The sequence below is a fragment of the Saccostrea echinata genome, unplaced genomic scaffold (genome assembly GCF_033153115.1).
Source record: "Saccostrea echinata isolate AGI-Se365-2 ecotype Australia unplaced genomic scaffold, CSIRO_AGI_Sech_v1 ptg000050l, whole genome shotgun sequence".
Lineage (NCBI taxonomy): Eukaryota > Metazoa > Mollusca > Bivalvia > Ostreida > Ostreidae > Saccostrea > Saccostrea echinata.
The window spans coordinates 526,103-539,459 of record NW_026889799.1 but is presented as its reverse complement, the minus strand read 5'-3'; the positions used below and the strand labels follow the sequence as shown (position 1 = coordinate 539,459).

The 13,357-nt window shown below is 31.6% G+C and overlaps 1 pseudogene; it reads left to right on the top strand.

Moving 5' to 3' along the window:
• The window catches only part of LOC133203329 (uncharacterized), a 139,351-nt pseudogene that overhangs the window by 592 nt on the left and 125,402 nt on the right, over window positions 1–13,357 (top strand).

Here is a 13,357-nt window from a genome sequence, read left to right as displayed (position 1 = left end):
ATGTCAAACAGTCCATGTCTGAAATTTACGAGAATCTACAATCAAAGGAAGTTTCCAAAACACTTTCCTATAAAATAAATTCAGATAAGTTCAAAAAACTGCCATCTAAACTGAAGGTCAAGATTCCAGTATTTATTCCAAAAAACAGTCAAAAGCGATGTTTACAAGTATTTGGTTCTATATTACCATTATCCATTTCAAAAGAAGAATATGGCTACACATTGGAGACACCAGAAGATGTATCCTGTCCTTCAGTCAAACCACTGCTTGATGAACCAGAGCTAATCACCAGCATCAACACTCAATTTGAGGAATCATACAGTGTTGCCTGTCTCAGTGATGAGGAAATCTGGACATGTGGGAATGACAAAATAATGAAACTTTACAATCTAGAGGGCAAACTACTGAAGTCAACCAAAACAAAGTCAGGGAACAAACCAAATGACATAGCAGTGACAAGGAGTGGAAATCTTGTTTATACTGACCGCGATAAAAGAACTGTAAACATAGTGATGAATGACCAAATACAGGAAGTGATCAGACTACAGGGGTGGAGACCCTACGGTGTCTGTAGTACCTCTTCTGGTGACCTCCTGGTTACCATGAACAGTGATGATGGAGAACAATCGAAAGTTGTCCGTTACTCTGGTCCCACAAAAAAACAAACAATTCAGTTTGATGGTAAAGATAAACCTCTATATTCCACCGGTTATGTTAAATACATCAGTGAGAACAGGAATCGGGATATCTGTGTTGCAGACTGTGATGCATGTGCAGTAGTGGTGGTCAATCAAGCTGGAAAACTCCGATTTAGATACACTGGTTATCCCTCTACTACCAAGGGATTATTTGATGCACCCGGCATCACAACAGACAGTCGGAGTCAGATTCTGACAGCAGACTATTACAACCACTGTATCCACATCCTAGATCAGGACGGACAGTTCCTCCATTACATTGATAATTGTGATCTGTACACTCCATGGGGTTTATGTGTAGACACCAGAGACAACCTTTTTGTGGCTGAGAATGACATTGGTAAAGTGAAGAAAATAAGATATATGTAAACAATGTGGGCTGAGATTTTATTTTATTTTTCAAAAGCTAGAGTAGAGGTGCTGAGCATTGAACTCAAAAAATGATAACCCACCCCCCTACTCACAACATACATATGAGAGTATAATGTCAAAGACCATATTTTGCTACATGTATGAGAAACAACAAATACTTGAAAAATGTCTGATCGAAATGTAAAATAGGAGTTGTGTCATGACAATATGTAATAAAGAGTCTGTGAAAATCTTATTAAACTTTATTCAGTGGTATATATACAGTACCGACCAGGAACAACCTAACAGAAAGCGAACCCAGAGGGCACCCCGGGTTCGCTCTCTGGACTCGCTTTGGGTTCGCTTGGGGTCTGCTAGGGCTGACCCCGAGCGAACCCGGAGCGCACCCGTAGCGAACCAGAAGCGAACCCAGAGCGAAATCTGAAAGCGAACCCCAAATACAGAAGCGGTCCCAGAAAGCGAACGCACGTTCGGTGTTGCGTAACAGAGCTGTCAATCAGGATTATCGATTAACTAATCAGCGCGTCGACCAATCAACATGCCAAACGGGTCTGTCAATCAGGATAAGTGATAAAATGCGTTTACCCTCAGAGCTTCGACCAGTCAACATACCAGTTTGTCATCTAAACATTGCACAAGCAAAGCGTGTGAATGTACAGTGTGAAAATATGAATTTTTATTAATATGATTTTTAAACATGATTTTATATTTCAGTTCTCCAGACAGCATGCAATATTTACATATTTATTTTCATTACTTTTTGTTTTTAAAATCTATTAATACATTATATATTTTTATTATCCAGGTAGCATGTTACACGTATAGTTAAATATTTATTTTCTTTATATTTTTAAAATCCATTAATATATAAACATTGCGTAAACTTATCACACAATAAGTACTTTAATGCATAGATGAAAAAAAGAAGATAATATTGGTTATAACAATTGTTACTAAGAAAAGAAAAGAATTTAAAAAAAACTGGTCTTCGACAAATTATAGAATTCAAGATACAGTATAAGAACATGTACGTGCTTTAATTTAATTATTTTATATTTATTATTTCAATTTACGTGCAAGTTTTAATTTATCCAGATCAACATCGAAATTATCAATCTTAATAACTGATCATGAAAAAAAAAATTAAATGTACATTGTGCAGTATAAATGTGCAATATGTCAATTCGTAAATTGGAAACAAAATCTCATATTTTTAAAACTACTATGATATTTTTTTTTATTAATCTTTCACTATTTTTTTTAAATAGCTTGATATAAATACATGTATATGGGGAAGGATTATTTTATCAATTCTAATTATCCTACTCGTAAATCTTACAGTGTAAGGTTTTTTTTGAATTTTTGTTACTAATTCCAAGTCAGTCCAAAAAACACAAAAATGCTTACCACTTTCCTTCAGGTCGATGTATATGTTTATACAGGTGTGCATGTACACGAACCTCTTACATGTACTGCATATAAGTTTCAAAATACTTTATATATATATATATATATATATATATATATATATATATATATATATATATATATATATATATATATATATATATATATATATATATATATATATATATATATATAAACTTTGACCCCCTGTTGTGGCCCTGCCCTACCCCCAGGGGAGAAACTTTGGTACTGACAGACGCATGGATAGAATGGAAGCTTACATCGGATTTGTACAAAAATGAATCCCATAGTATGGTATGCATAGACAAAGAATATGCGAAATCTTCAGACATCTGCAATAAGTAGTTGCTGAGAAAACTGCGACAAAATTTGTTACTGACAGACACACGGATAAAAAGGAAGTTGACATCTGATTTGTACAAACGTTAATCCCACCATATGGCATGCTCAAACAAAGAGTTTCCAAAAATTCCAAGCATCTGCGATAAGTATTTGCTGCGAAAACTGCGACCAAAATTTGGTACGGACAGACACACATACAGACACACAAGGGTAAAACAATATACCCCTTCTCCTTCGGTGCGGGTGTATAAAAAAAATGCAGATGACTCGAGACGACCAGACTCTTGCATTAAATACTAACTGTACTATGGAAGTCATTTTACCAAATTCAGCATTGACCATGGGGATTACTGAAATTCTAAAAGCTGCAAAAGTTTCTTGAAATGAGTTATTACATATAACACTGCATGCAGTGGAACACCTGTTCGTTGATTTGAAAGTTAGTAATAAAAAATGAACCTCTTACATCGATTTTTGGTCAATATTTTGAACCGTTTATTGTACGTTTTTTTTTATCAACAATGTGCAGTATTTTAACTTAAATTCTAGTATTTTGAAGACTTCTGTACAGTATTTGGGTCTAAAAATTATCACATGTACGTAGTATGTTAATATCTCTGAACAATAGAGACTTTGATTTTAAGAACAAAATAAATAAATCAATCAAAGATGATTATTTGTTTTTTGTTATTCGTTAAAAATGCATAATTATCTCAAGGATTTCCACGATATACCAGATATTTTTCCATTTTTATCAGAGTATTATGCAAATTCAATAAGTTTCGTTGATTTCTTTTCAAGCTTAAATGAGTTTTTTTTGCCCTATGCTCAATATCGATACAGGCAGAATTTTAAAATAAGCATATTTAGAATTAGTGTTGTGGCGAGGGTTAGAATGGAAAAGATCAAATATACAAATCGGGGAAAACATTGTAAGAAATCAATTGTTTTTTATCTTCAGTGCAAGGTACTGCATCTTTGACTAGTTAATGGATTGATATCTATCAATTAAATACAAGGAAAAGTACATAATTATTGATCTGTATATGATCAGTCAGATATATTGAAATCATCTTAAATTAGTCCAAACATATCAAACAAGCCCATATTTCTTTAAGTTATCTGAGATTAATTGTAATTCAAACAGATGTTAGATAGTATTTGATAAAAATTACAGGCCTGAAAAACAGATGAAGTGATAATTATGTCTGTTGTAAAATTGGATTGTTTTATCAGTCAATAAAATAAAATGTCATAGGAAATCACACGGCTAAGATAAGGCTGTCCGAAGAATGTCACAGTGTACCAGCCGTAGTAACTTCTCTAAACTACGTAGATATGACGTCATAATGGCAGATTACGTCAAGTCACTCCAAATTTGAGCAGGCATGACGGGGAAAGTGTCATAACTTTTACATTCCTTTCACATCACATGTAGAATTTTTTTTTACATTGATGTTTAATTTATGTGTCTTGATTGTTGTTTTAAGGCTGTTATGATAGTAAATATTTGCAGTATTATATCGTTATTCCTTTTTCTTGTCTTACATGTACGTATTCAAACAGTTACAAAAAAGAATGTGAAATGCTCCCCCTTATACGTCCGTAGACAGGGTTACAATTTTTAAACCTTATATATATTAGACTGGCACAAGTGAATAATAAGGATTTATTGAAGATATTCTGTGTGAATCTACTAGAGAAATATGTCTTTTAACTGAATTTTGCTGGGGGGATTGTATGTAATTTATCCCGTTTTGTATAAATTGCGATAAAGAGTGGAAAATGACCCCTTGTATGTGGGAAAGTTGAATTTCTCGTGAAATATATTCTTAAGAAATAAAATTCAGACTTGCCCCCAGTACTTTATATATACACAAGAATACATTTAATTGATTTATGTACCAAGTCGTTCACAATAATTTTGTTTTTCACTTGTGCCGATGCGATTTTTGTGCAACATTTAAGAAAAGTTATGTGTCCGTCACGTGATCAACACAGTCATGTGACAACACAAAGATGCTTTTTTACAATACCTTATTCAACTCTCTTTACAACTTAACTGTGTATGTATACAAAGGTTATAAATTGAAATCAAAACATAGCTCAAAATAAAATAGTATATATCTAATGCATATTAAGCCTTCGGACAGCCATAACATAGCATAAAAGATGCATCCGGGAAGCAAACGATCACGAGGATTAATAAGACTTTTTGTCCGTTTATACTATCTTTGAATTAGCTACTTTTAATCGAGGAAAATTTGTGTCCTTCATATTAACAACGTTAGAAGCTTCTCAGTGGTTAAATATTTTTTAAAAAATTGTGAAATAGAATGACCATCCCATTCTTAATTTTCTGAACTTCTAATTTCCTTTTTCAGATATTCGAATATTAATAGTAAATTTCAGTGCATTTTAGTCTATTTCCATCTATTAATATTTGGTCAATCCGTAAGCATTCTATTATCAAATATATATGAATGATAATACTTGAAATGTTGATGTCATATCAAAAACACTGAAATTGAGATCATATATATTTTTAATAGGAAAGCAGCACTACCATGCAATGTCAAAAACTAAGTGAGACTATGTCAAGTACAAATTTGAATAAATATGAATTTTGTTGATTGATAAAATGTCGAGTATATGTATATCTGTCGATTTGAAGGTCATAGCAAGAATTTAATTTCCCTTATGTATTTTGAATACAGAAGCAATTTGTTCTCATCGGGATCCCAAAATATATTTGAAAGACCTGTCTACATTGATCTTGACATTGCAAACACAAACATCTCTTGAAATCAACTTCAGAGTACTTACTTATATGTAAAATCAAGATTTAATTTTTAAACATGTAGAGGATAATTACAAATAAAAAAACCTTTCCGATTCCCTTGTGGAATTCTGGCACGTAAAGAACGCATGAGAGCTAATTTAAACTTATCAAAATTCTGATTAACAACTCCGCCCACCCCATCTATCCCTCTTGCCACGAAATAGAATTTTGGAATTTTGATATTATTTCCTTATTTTAAATTTTACATTTTCTTTAAAAAATTTTGATTGTAAGAAAAACCATCTTTAAACAGCATTCCCCGTATTGAAATGTTTGGATCACCTACTTGTCTGTACAGAAGTAGCTAAGACGACAATCAGAGGGACACTAAATCATCAGATCGACTATACTGCATGCGAAAGAAATGTTAGTTTCAGTGTATGGTGACTTTTTTTTTGACAATTACTGATAACTTAACATCGGTCTTAAAATACACAAGAAAATATATTAAGTTTTTACTATTGACCTAATCATACATCTTGTTAAACACAGTGATCGAAGCTAAAATTTGTAAATGTACATTTATTTATCAGGTCTTAAATCAAGATTTAAGTGCATCCGGGGACATAAATAAGAAGGTTTGACAGGGATTTTGAAGATTAATTATATCGAATGCACTGTGAGGATATTTTCGCCTGTAGGTAGGTTTCATGTTAAACATTGCCGAGATGAAGAAACGATGCTGAAAAAAGTTATTTTTCCCTCCATACCTTTGTTAAATTCGAGATTTTTTTTCCTGAATATCAGCATAACTTTTTTAAAAATTTAAATCAATATTAATTACAAACATTTGGAATAACATTTACACCAAAGAAGTCTATTTTTTTTAAATAAATTGCATTTTCTTTCACATTATAGAAATTTTGGCATTTCTGTAGATACGCCCAAAATCATCTCTGATGTACAGAAGATATAGAAAAGATAATTTTTTTGTCATTTTATCAGGAAAACTAAACAATTTTTGTCTCTCCACAATTTTAAGCAATTGTCAGTTTTCGTTTAAAACCAACGCGATAGAAATGTGTTAAAGTTGATCGGGCAATCAAAATGATTTTCATTAGAAACATTTTACAAGACCAACATGCCCAATCAGCATTATTAATATAATACTTTTATAATATTCGTCAACAAGTGAAGAAGAATATGCATTATGTTTGGAAGACAAGCTAATTCAGAAATCAGAAATAATAATGCGTGAGATAATATAATGAAATATCACGAAAATGAGCGGTTACCAAGCTAAAATAATCCATTGAAAAATTACAAACTGGGAGCAGAGCAAACACGGGCCTCTAAAAAATCAGAGGTGGGTCCAGGTGCGATGGAGGAATAAGCATCCCCCTGTCGACCAGTCACATCAGCGGTGTGCTCCTTGCCATGATCGGTAAAACGGAATAATCTGTTGACAATTCAGTGAGAAAATAATGGTCTAACAATTAGAGTGAAAAACGTCAGTCACAATTTGACTTAATTATAGATTTATTTGCTGACAAGTTTATTTTATCCACTCTCTCGACCGTAGAATTTGTGAAAAAAGTGTCTATAAACAAAGTGTTCAATAATTAAAAAAAAAATGAACAAATGAACAAAAGAAAAAAAAGACCACAAATGACTAAAAACAGACACAGAAAAACCAGCATCCAAATATTTCCATTTTAATAGTTACTCCTTACAACACATTTGCAATACCTCAGTATAACGGTAATGATGAACATCCATTCTTTTAAAATTTTGATAAATTTCTTCCATTCTCGTCGATGCTTTACTTATAAGGCATATAATTTTCTTCTGTATCTAAAATTTCTGCTTAGTTTACATATTTTACTTTAAGTTTAGTTTACGAACACGAAAGTATAAGAAAATAAATACAACAAAGAGTGGCAGTCATGTGACAATCGAAGGAAAGTCACGTAGATATCTGATTTCGTATATAGTTAAGAATAATTATTGTCATTAAATTTTGAGTCGGACGTGTGCAATAACAAAATCAAAGTGATTCCTGGAATTCTTCCTTTGGTGGCGATGGGTGTTTCCCACATGTACACAATTAATATTTCCTTACAGGTAATTTCACAACTTTCTGTGCTATACCTATAAAATTTTAATTCAGTTATTCCTTGCTTTTTTTTAACTTTAGGTGTTTCAAGTTTGTAATCTTATTATCGCATTTATCACAGTTTACTTTAAATTCGTACTATCTTAAGCCTTACAAGACACTATGAGGTCAGCACTCCACTCATCATTGAATTTCGTTGGTTTTAAATGTTTTTAAATGATTTGATTTGCTTTACCGGTATGTAATTAAACAATTATTATTTATGTATGTTATAATGATGGAATGTTCTACTTGAGATGAACACATCAATGGAAATAAATGTAATAATTTACATAGTATGTTCTCTCGAAAATTAGATTGCCAATAATAAATTTCGAAAAACATTAAACTGATCATTCCAAACCTATAAAATCCATTAAATTTCTTTAAAAACATAGCACGTGGTAAATAGCATGGCAAGAGCGGTTAAGTATATAATACATATAAATATTCCTACCTTGTTGTTTTATTGTAATGTTTGTCTGTCTGTCAAACTATCCACAGTGCATATCTTGAAAAGTTACTTTTTAAGGCATGAATCAAAATACTTCTATTTAAAAAAAAACAATTTGTCTGTGAAGCTTTTCCATTCATCAAATCATAATTTTATGTATACGAGGGTTGTTCGAAAAGTTCGTGGACTGATGCGATGAAATTAATACTATGTAGTCTATGCTTACAAAATTTTTAATGAACATAAAACAACAAAAGTTAAAGAAATGTTGAAAATTTTAGCTTGAAGCCTTGAATATTTTCCAAATTATCATAAAATAAAAAAGACATTATATGATTACCCGGCGCTGTCGCCATTTAGATTCACGACGTCATTGTTTTTCAATGTCCGCATTCTCTACCTCATACACTTATCTTGATGAGTTTCCTTGGAGTTAAGTAAAGATTTAAAACCTTCTTGTTTATATGATTTTACAATGTCATAAACAGCTGATTTCAATGCATACAATATTGTAAATAGATCTGAAAGATCCTCACTTGATTATAACAGCATATTTGCTTGTCCGAGTTCAACATCTATTACACATGATCAACGTCACTTTTCGACTTGACAAACTTTGAACACCCTTAACTACAGGTACAAATCGACATTAACTTTTACATCTCTCATCTCTCTAATCGTTTTCGGCGTTTAAAAACAAGTACTCTGAATGCATTTTATTTTTCAGTAGCCCATTTGAATATTGCCTAGGTCTATGCCAGTTTTTCCAGAGGGTGAAACTTTATAGAATGTTGGAAAAAGAAACCCACCCACCCCCATCTTCGCTAGCCAAGGGTTTTCGGTCCACTCCGTTCCCCATAAACGGAGTGGACCGAAAACCCTTGGCTAGCGAAGATGACCCACCCCTTTCTGACGTCATTACATCCCCATAATTGTTTGGACATTTCATATAAAATTTACGATAAAATTTCATAGAACTTACAGAATGGGGTAAAAATTGCAAATTTTACGGTACAATTGTGTCATACCGAAAGAGTGAATTAACGAGATTTTTGAATGACAAATGCTCATATCAAAAAGAGAGAGAGAGTTTTTTCTCAGTTACACTAAGGTAGAAAAAAACGTACTCTTCGAGGTTGTGCCACCTGAACATACCATTGCTTTCGAAAACATCAACAATTTATTAAAAAATAAAACTAATCATGTATAGTTTATTATATAAATAAAAAAGATGATGCTAAATAAACATTAAAAAAGTCATTGATGTATCTTAAGCGGTTTTAATTTTATGGCGTTAGTCCACGAACTTTCCGAACAACCCTCGTAGTATCTCGTTTTTATTATTTCTAAAATGGTTTTTAATCGATAGGATGAGATAGGCAAAGACCACTGTTTCGCACCAGCGCAACAAACACATCGTCCGTGTAAACTATATACTTTATTTTATTTGAATGGAAATCAAATCAATAATTTTTTCAACTCACATTAAAATTCATTATATTTTAAGAGCAAATTATTTTAGTATTAATAATTTATCTAATAGTTCGGCTGCTTAACACTTAGTGACGACTCATATTTGGTTAATGTGCTTGTGAAAATTCTTAAGTCATTCAAGATCAAAGGTCATAATAATTTCACCCAGCCGTCATCTAGTTGGCTCTATTAATTTATATCAGTAAAACTGAGACGATATCAATATCAGTAAAATGTAGACGAACATGAAGTAGCAAGAACACAATTAAGCAGATAAATATATTTGATTGTACAATAACGGATGCCTTCCGTTAAAATTATGTCACGGGCTTTCGTGTTTTGACCTTGATGACATCTTCCAATAATAAATTATTATAAAACCAAGTCTCACATTTTATGCAGACTCCAAATTCTAAGTGATTGGCAACTACAAATTCAACTTTGCATCATTTTTAAACTCGTTTTAGGATATTATTTTAAAATGGATAATTTGTATGAAAGAACCTTATGGACAAACTATCATTTTCATGAAAAAATAAGTAAAATGAAAAATCTGAAGAAAAACAAAATTGATCAAATAATCCATCAAGCTATTCTCTATAATTATATATATATATATATATATATATATATATATATATATATATATATATATATATATATATATATATATATATATATACGAGGGTTGTTAGAAAAGTTCGCGGACAAGTTCTATGGTGAGCGCGCTATTTCCATGAAACCGTTTAAACTCTCCAGATAAAAACTTTACCTATTTTCCAATAAATATACAAAGATTTGGTGTTTTCTGGTGATCCTTAAAAAATATACAGCTATATTAGTTTGATAAAACATGCTTCACGGAGCATGCTACTTTTTTTGCACGTTTACATTACATAGACTTTTTATTGAAATCAAAAATTGCACAGTTGTAGCGTAGAAAGCATTATGATATTTTACCTGTCGCTACAGTATTCATGAAACGTCACTTGCCGAAATTTTGAATTAAATTGGAGGGTGTATGACTGTTTTACAGCCATTTATAAATAATCAAGGCGTAAAAACAAAGCCAAGAATGGGAACGTCAAGGAACGTCACGGAGCACCGAGCTACTAAAAATTATGTGTGCAGACAGGAAAATGTCTAAAAGAAACTAAAATGCTTCTAGATGCTGCTGGAAATTGCCTACACGTACAAAGGACAAAAGTATTCAAAATGTAGTAGCTTTATAAGAATGGAAGGATTAACATTTTTAATGATCAACTCCATCGATACCTCAATACCCCACTTATCGCATGGACGTTGCGGCTATGGATTTTGCATTGTTTCCATACCTGTCCTCTTAACTGCGTAGACTATTATTTTAAGATCTCACTAATGTCCGAAACAGCACAAAAGGCATTATAGATGAAAAGTAACATGTCTTGACATAGATATTTAACTTTTCAGTAGAAAAAAGACAAGAAAATTCGAAAGAAATGAAACATATTTAGAACTATGAAAAAGCTTAACGGATTTGAAATCTGATTGTCACGTCACTTAACGTCAAGTTAATGCTCCGTGAATCCTATGACCGCATAGTAAAAATTGTTGTAAATTTTCAAAATTTTAGTAAATGGACCTGAATTTTTACATACTAATAAACAAAAGATAGGAATTTAATCAGACATAAGTCATACTTCACAGTACACAATAGAATTTCCGTAAAACAATGTGTCCGCGAACTTTTCTAACAACCCTCGTATATATATATATATATATATATATATATATATATATATATATATATATATATATATATATATATATATATATATATATATATATATATATATATTAATAATTAGGGCTCACGACAGAGGATGTCCACAACAGGGGATGCTTACTCCTACTAGGCACGTGATCCCTCCTCTAGAATTTCTAGGTGTCCGTGTTTTATGCCCTTTTCACAGATTTGTATTAGTTGTAGAGTTTTTGAGATTAATCCCTGTGTGTTATCTTCAGCTTTTTCGTATAAGGTGCTAATGCTTTTGCATCCACATACCCAGTTGGTCTCATGTGCTACAACCCCTGGGTTGAAATGATTCACTAGAAAGTGAAGTGACATTCCCAAGTTTACAATGAGAACGCACGCTTTTAAATAATCTACCCGACTCGAACCCTGATCCAAAGCCATCCACTCCAACGAATGCGATATTACCTCCATAGTAGTATAACGGTTCATTTCAAAAATAGAATATCGAGTTAAATGTTTAATTTTATATATATAAGAATTATGAGAAGAAATTTACCCTTGCAAATAAGTAGTAATTTTTAGCATAACATAAGATGCGCCAGGCAACATACAGCTCATAAAAATTGCTATTTTCAAACTTTCCACGACTCACTTAACCTCAGATTTACCCAAAACATTTTATATTAATTTGTGTGTTTTTCTCATAATTTTCCCTCATTTATTCTTATTTCTTTCAGAAAGATTTTTTTCAAAAAAATCAATTAAAAAAAAACTTCTACCAAATATTACCAAGTTGTGATTGGAAAAAAAAATTCTTTACACATTCAGAATTTTAATAGCATACCATTATAGTACATGTAACTAAAATCTCTTAACGGTTTGCTATAAACAAATAAAAACAAACAAAATCATCAAAAAATATAAATGAATAAATTAAAAAAAAAACAAAACAAACAAACACCATTACTTCCTCTTACATCCGATGTGGTCCCTCCTTCTAAATAAAGACTTTTGATATATGGTCATAAAAAGTTCGGATTTACAAATGTACATGTGAGTGTACAGGTACTGCTTTATACATGTATTTCATTTCAGGATTTTGTTTTTAATTTTGCTGAAGTTCACATATTAGGTTGAATTTTTCAAAGCATTCATCATTTCCTGTCTCAGCACTCCTTTGCTCAACCTTGCTATTGCCTACAAATAACGATGAATATGAAGTACATGCATAATTTTGACACCAATTTTTTTAAAATCATACTGGCAATGCAAAGCAAAAGAAATCATTTAAATGCTCTACATGGTAAGTAATTGAACAAAAACGCTATTTTTAGCACTACATAGACGTATTTCCCCTCTTCAGTGAAATCAAATAATAAAAGAAATAATAAAATCAAGAATACATGACATTTATAAGTCGAGAAAACCTGTTGCCAAATGATCACTGATTCATGGAACAAGATAATAATTAAATCTATAACGCTTATAAGCTTTAGGTGAAAAGCATGTACACGGGAATATTTCAAATATTCAAATATTTCAAATAAAAAAGCAAGAAAATGTTGAAAACATATTGATAAATATCAACTGTGAACTGTAATAACATGAAAAAAATATTCATTATAAATTAAGGTGTTTTTGTACCTGTTGTATATACCTATATAAAGCATATCAGTTTCGAAAAGTGCCAAACAGAATAGTAGAATAAAACATAACGAGCTGGTTGTCCTATATTTATTTACTTTCTTATTTATTACTACCAGAAAATACCACTTTGTATCATTTTTGTATTTCATTTAATAACTAATTACTAATCAATGATTACCTGCATCAAATCTCTACCTTTCTCCTCAAGATCCTTCTTTTCTAATTTACTTGTTGCATCAGGCTCATGAACAGCTTGATTTCTGTAAATCCG